This window comes from Rhincodon typus, chromosome 35 (genome assembly GCF_021869965.1).
Source record: "Rhincodon typus isolate 14 chromosome 35, sRhiTyp1.1, whole genome shotgun sequence".
Lineage (NCBI taxonomy): Eukaryota > Metazoa > Chordata > Chondrichthyes > Orectolobiformes > Rhincodontidae > Rhincodon > Rhincodon typus.
The window spans coordinates 8,660,912-8,667,815 of NC_063366.1; positions in this window are offsets into that span (position 1 = coordinate 8,660,912).

Sequence of the window (6,904 nt, forward strand, 5' to 3'; positions counted from 1 at the left end):
GTTAGTAGGTAGGAGAGGGGGGTGCGGCTTGAGGTGGGAGGAGGGGATAGGTGGGAGGAAGAACAGGTTAGGGAGGCGGGGATGAGCTGGGCTGGTTTTGGGATTTCCAAGGAGACTGACTGACCTATCCCCTCCCTAACTCCCCACCTACACTCACCTTTACTGGCTCCATCCCCGCCTCTTCGACCTGACTGTTTCCTCTCCACCTATCCTCTCCTCTATCCATCTTCTATCTGCCTCCCCCTCTCTCCCTATTTATTTCAGAACCCCCTTCCCCTCCCCCATTTCTGATGAAGGGTCTAGGCCCGAAACATCAGCCTTTCTGCTCCTATGATGCTGCTTGGCCTGCTGTGTTCATCCAGCTCTGCACCTTGTTGTCTCGGATTCTCCAGCATTTGCAGTTCCTACTATCTCTCTTAATATCAGGGAAAGTGACTTTTACTGATTTGACATGAATGATGGGAAGCGTGACAATGAACAGGGAGAGAATTAAGATAAATGAATCTACAATTGTCACCGCATTGACTAAAGGCATTAACAAAAGCTGCATAATGAAATAGGTTACTTTTAATTCACTATGCTAATCGTATCGAGTGAATCGTAGTCACCTAATCCTAGAACTGTGTAAAGTATGACTGAAGACTTGAACTGTACTGCTTTTCAGCTCCAGAATTGCTGTCTCCTTGGTACATCATTAACAGCTCGTGTCCCAGCACAAGACTGCTGCTTCTAGACAATGAAGCTATTTAAGCAGTGCTGAATCTTGAGGCCCATCACTGCTACAACTTCAGTGTGAAACCGCAGCAGGTGTGAAATGATTAGCAGAGAGAGTGCTTCACTCCAACAATCCCTAGAGATCTTTCTTATTCTCAGCCCCATCTGGGCACATTTCTCTATAAGATTTCTGGTTTCTGGTTGCCTTATCACTTAACATCCATCTTGGCACCTTCAGAATCAACTATTCCAACACTCCCCTGAAACAATTCAGGAACATTTATCATCTCAATGGCCTGTATTCTAACTCAGTGCACCTCTTGTGCTCGTTGGGTCTCGGTCAGGCAATACCTCAACTTAGAATCTTTCTTATCCTTGTTTATAAAATCCTTCAATAGCCTCACCTTTCCATCTCTTTCATCTCCCTCAGCCCTACAATCCTCTGAGATCTCAACATACCTCCACTTCAGGCCTCTGATTTTAACCACTCCATCTCTGGTGGTTGTGCCTTCAGTTGCCTGAGGCTGAAGCGCTATAGTCCCACATTAGACCTCTCCCACTCTGTCCCTCCATCTTTCGCTATCAGACACTTCCTAAAAACTGTGTCTTTGACAGAGATTTTTGATTACCGTCCTAACATTGCCTTATGTGATTCAGTGTCAATATTTTGTTGGATTTGCTGTCCGATGAAGCACCTTTGGATGTTTCATTAAGTTAAAGGTGCTATAGAAATATAAGTCGTCGTTGTTGCAACTTTAATAAGATATTACAATCCAGTGCATGAGGCTTTATCAACTTGGGAAAGGATGATGTTTAATTAGATGGATTATACATTCCAGAGGCTGTTCTTGTCACTTTTAAGCATTTAGCATGGCAGTTCTTTTTTCCCCCATCCTTGTAACCATCCACTCAAAGCTTTAAACGCTGTTATCTTGGTTAGAAGTCACATGACACCAGGTTATAGCCCGACAGGTTTATTTGAAATCACAAGATTTCAAAGTGCTGCTCCTTCGTCAGCTGAAGTGAACTGAAGCACAGAAGCACAGAATTTATAGGCAGAGAGATCAAAAGATCAAATAAATAGTGCGAGTGGAGTATTGACAGGGTGAATAACAAGTCTCTGCAGGTGATCCAAAGTGTCAGACAGTGTGAGTAAAGTGTCAACAGTGAATAGCAAGTGAAGGGATGACCCATGATCCGATTAATTGAGGCAGAGAGATAATTACAAAAAATTTAAAAAGAGATGGTGCTGGAGGCAAACCAAATGCCTGGCATAATGTGATAGGTATAAGAATCGCATGCCGAAAGTAACAGGTAATCCAAAATTATACAAACTAATTAAGGGAGAGAGATCATAACAAGTTATCAAGGTGATGTTGTAAAATCAGAGCAGAAAGGAAGATTTTAAAAATACACAACAGTATGGTGCGGTTACCTGCAGTGCCACATGAACCCAAGCTAAGGGCTAAGGCCACCTTCATGGGTATGGAACTTGGCTATCAGTCCAGGCGTGTTATCTTGGACTTAGAATGTGTCATGTGACTGAGATCCCATCCATCTCAGTAACTAAACTACTAAACTGTGCTATCAGCCCCTTTCATAACCCTGGCTAAGAATGTTCACCAGTGGATTATTTAAAGACAGATGTTAAATCCTCCATAAAGTTCAATCCCACAGAATCTTGTCACTTCCCAGCAGCAGGATATCTGGCCCTTTTATGAGCTAGCTCACGCAACACCTCAGATAAAGTAACATGTTCCAAGTTATTTCACAGGAAAAGACTGACAATGAGCCACTCGAGTCGATGGTAGGTGAGGTGACCGAAGGAGGGAGGCTCTACAAGGGTCGGGTCAGCAGGGCAAAGGGACGGTTGGTGGAGGCTGGTGTTGGGGGAATGTGTGGATGGTGTGCAAAGCTGAAAAATGCTTTGCATCATGCTGGGGTGGTAAAAGATGCCATAGGAAGGCAAGAGATAGTAAGAACTGCTGATGCTGGAGTCAGAGATATCACAATGTGGAACTGAAAGAGCACAGCAGGCCAGGCAACTCAGAGGAGCAGGAAAGTTAACGTTTCAGGTCGGGACCCTTCTTCTCCACACTGTGTTATCTCTGACTCCAGCATCGGCCGTTCTTATAATCTCTGAGTGAGTTATAACCCCACTGTGAAGCCCCACTTTCTGAAGAAGTGTCCCGACCCGAAACATCAACTTTCCTGTTCCTCTGATGCTGCCTGGGCTGCTGTGTTCCTCCAGCTCCATACTGTGTTATCGATATAGGAAGACAAGAATTTTCTTAATAAAAACCGAGAAACTGCAGATGTGAATCAGGAACAAAAACAGAAGTTGCTGGAAAAGCTCAGCAGGTCTGTGAAGAAAAATATCAGAGTTAACATTTCGAGTCCGGTGACCCTTCCTCAGAATTTTCTTCATGACCCTGAGTGAAGTTTAAGTTTTTAACTAAAACACGTATTGTTTGTCATTAAAATAAAACCCCCATCCCGACCCAAAACATCAACTTTCCAGCTCCTCTGATGCTGCCTGGCCTGCTGTGTTCCTCCAGCTCCACACTGTATTATTTCCTCATGACATTTTTGGCCCAAGTTTTTGTCATGGCTGGGATATTTTCTGACCTGTCAAAAATAACAGAAGTGAGCCAAAACTTCATGTCAAGCAGTGCAGTTCCCACTTCTGCAGAAGTGGGGATTCCATAGGTTCAGACATGCATGGGATATTAAACAGCAAATAGAATAGAGTCATAGAATTCCTAAAGTGCAGAAGCAGGCTGTTCAGCCCATCGAGTCCACACTGATCCTCTGAAGAGTATCACACCCAGATCCCCCTTCCCCCATCCCCCACCTGCCATAACCCTGCATTTCCCATGGCTAACCCACGTGACCTGTACATCCCTGTATGCTATAGGCAATTTAGCATGGCCAATCCCACCTAACCGGCACCTCTTTGCATTGTGGGAGGAAACCCGAGCACCCAGAAGGGATCCACATAGACACAGGGAGAATGTGCAAACTCCACACAGACAGTCACCCAAGCATGGAATTGAACCCATGTCCCAGGTGCTGTGAGGCAGCAGTGCTATCTATGGAGCCACCATGCCACATTTGTCATGAAAAATCTCAGCAGGTCTGACAACATCAGTGGAGACAAAGCGGAGTTCATGTCTCTGTACCAGGGATCCTTCTTTATGTTCTGGGGTCACTGGACCTGAAACATTAACTTTGCTTTCCCTCCACAGACGCTGCCAGACCTGCTGATCTTTTCCAGCAATTTCTGTTTTTGTTTCTGATTTCCAGCATCCGCAGTTCATTTTCTTTGATTACCACTTCTCATGGGCTGTTCAACAAACAAGGCCCTGACCATGCTAACTAGCCTGTGCTTGCAAATCGTTCAACACAGCATCCAATATTAGAACTGATGATGCAATTGGACAGCATTTGATGGATAATACTGAGTGTGAAACTGGCAATCAGTTTAGGATTCATTTCACAGGGGAATGCCCAGGCCAACCAGACTCAACACTCTGATTTAAAATTTCAACAAGCCTGAATGTAAAATGTCAATGGTCATTAATTGCACTCTCCATGGTAATTCTTCAATGAATCAAAGTTTTTTTTCCTCAATGAAACAGCATTCCTCTCATGCAGTATAATTTTTAGTTTTGCCTTTGAAATGGATTTCTTGCAAAATGTCATGATGTACGCAAGATAAAGACAAAGTGCATTTTTTACTTGGCAATGTTCAAGATTTATTCTGCAATTTTAATTATTGGAGAGTGGTGGAGCCCTGAAGCATGCTTTCTGCCCAGCTCTCCTCAGTAACTGGCAGCCTCCTCAGCCCTTTCTGCGTCAATTAACTCGATTTCCAATCTAGCCTGAGCACTGGACTGAAAATGGGGAGCTTGGGAGGCCGTTTTTAAAGGAACTATCTGTGCATCCTACCAGAAACAGAAATCAGGGCCTTGTTACTTCTGAAATCTACATAGAATGACAGTGAGTTTACAGCACAGAAACAGACCATTTGGCCCAATTGGCCAATGGTGGCATTCATGCTCCACACAAGTGTCCCCCAAACAGTCCTCTCAATGCCTTCATCTGATCATGTAAGTAAATCCTTTCTTCATTTCTCCTCCATGTGTTTAACTAGATGCTTGTTAATTGTATCTTGATCACTGCCTCTATCACTCCACCGTTAGTGAGTTTCACATTGTCATCACTCTCTGGGAAAATAGTTTTGTCATAATTTTCCATTGCATTTATGGGTGGCTATCTTCTATTATCCTAGTTTGACCACTTTCACAAATAGGAACATCATCTCTATATCTACCTGATCAAAACCCTTCAATTTATTACCCCACCTCAACCTCTCCAGCCTGTGCTTGACAAAGCTTCACTGCATTAAGACAAAGTCAGTGTAAACCAGTCAGATACAGCAGAAGAGTATGTGTGAGATTGTTGCTGGATCAATCATGCAGAAAACTGCAGTTCAAATGCCACTTGGGTAGTTTTGCAGTTCCATCTCGGTTTTAAAAATCTGTAAACTCCTGTCGATTCCCAAATGGTTCACTCAGTCCTTTAGGAAAGGAAATCTCCTTGTGACAGCCTTTGTTTTGCCAGGCAAAAACACAAACCTATCAGTCTGACATTTTCTCTGGCCTGACTCTCAGTGACAGAAATGTGATCTAATCCCTTATTTTTTGACAGGTCCCCTTTGTAGTTCAGAGATGATTAACTACAGCCATCTTTCAATTGACACTGAGTTTCAAAATTCACATTGGAATTTATTTCACATTTTTATATATGAGAATATGAGAATATAAGATGCAAGGTTAGTAAGTTTGTCGATGACACCAAAATTGGTGGTACCTTGGAGAGCGAAGAAGGTTAACTAAGATTAGAAAGAGATCATGATCAGTTGGGTCAATGGGCTGAGTAACAGCAGATGGAGTTTAATTTGGATAAATATGAGATATTGCATTTTGGTAATACAAACAATGACATAAACTGTACAATTAATGGTAGGCCCCAGGGTAGTGTTGTAGAACAGAGAGACCAAGGGGTTTAGATACATAATTCTTTTGAAATTTGCATAACAGTTCAATAGTGTAGTTAAGAAGGGGCATGCTTGCCTTCATTGCTCAAATTTTTGAGTATAGGAGTTGGGACATCATGTTGAGGTTGCACAGGACATTAGTGAGGCCTCTTTTGGAGTACTGTGTGTAGTTCTGGGTACCCTGTTATAGGAAGGATATTACCAAACTAGAGAGGGTTCAGAAAAGATTTACCAGTATCTTGTTGGGAATGAACCATTTGTGATATAAAACTAGACTGGACTTTTTGCACTGGAACATAGGAGATTGAGGGGTGACCTTATTGAGTTTATAAAATCATGAGGGGCATAGATAAGGATCTATCTATGGCAAGGGTCTTTACCCTAGGGCTGGGGAGTTCAAAACTAGGGGCATGTTTTTAAGGTGAGAGAAGAAGGATTTAAAAAGGAAATGAGGAGCAACTGTTTTACATTGAGGGTGGTTCATGTGTGAAATGAACTGCCAGAGGAAATGGTAGATGCAAGTAGAGTTACAAAGTTTAAAAGACATTTGGATAAGGTCATGAATAGAAAAGGTGTGGAGGATTATGGGCCAAGTGAAGGCAGATGACACTATTTTAGTTTGGGAACATGGTCAGCGTGAACTCGTTGGACCTTAGAGTCTGTTTCCATGCTGTATGACTCTATGATCTATTGTGACATTATTGTGGCTTTAAGAGGTGTCTTTTCTTTTCCCTGTGAAGAGAGCTTTTGAGATATACATGATGAGCAGTCTACCAGAGCCACTAGCATAAACAGCTTGTGAGGCCTAAGGTTTTTTTTTAAAAGTCGGAACAATAGAAGCAGCCTGAATGAGTGTGGTCAAAATCTCACAGAACCAGGATTTTTAGCTTTTAGCTTTCAGCAGTTGCTGTTGGGATCTTGAAGAAGTGAAAGCTATTTTGTCCCCCCTCTCAGTTACAACCGAAAGCAGGAGGGTCTCTTCCTGCTACTGGAGTTGCATGAGAGACAAGCTGTTTTCTGTATTTGCCTTTTTTCAAGGGTGTGTTTATGGCATGTTGTTATATTGGAACAGTTAATTAGTAATAGTTACGGTATCTATTATTCTGTTAAGTTTCCCAATACAGTTAT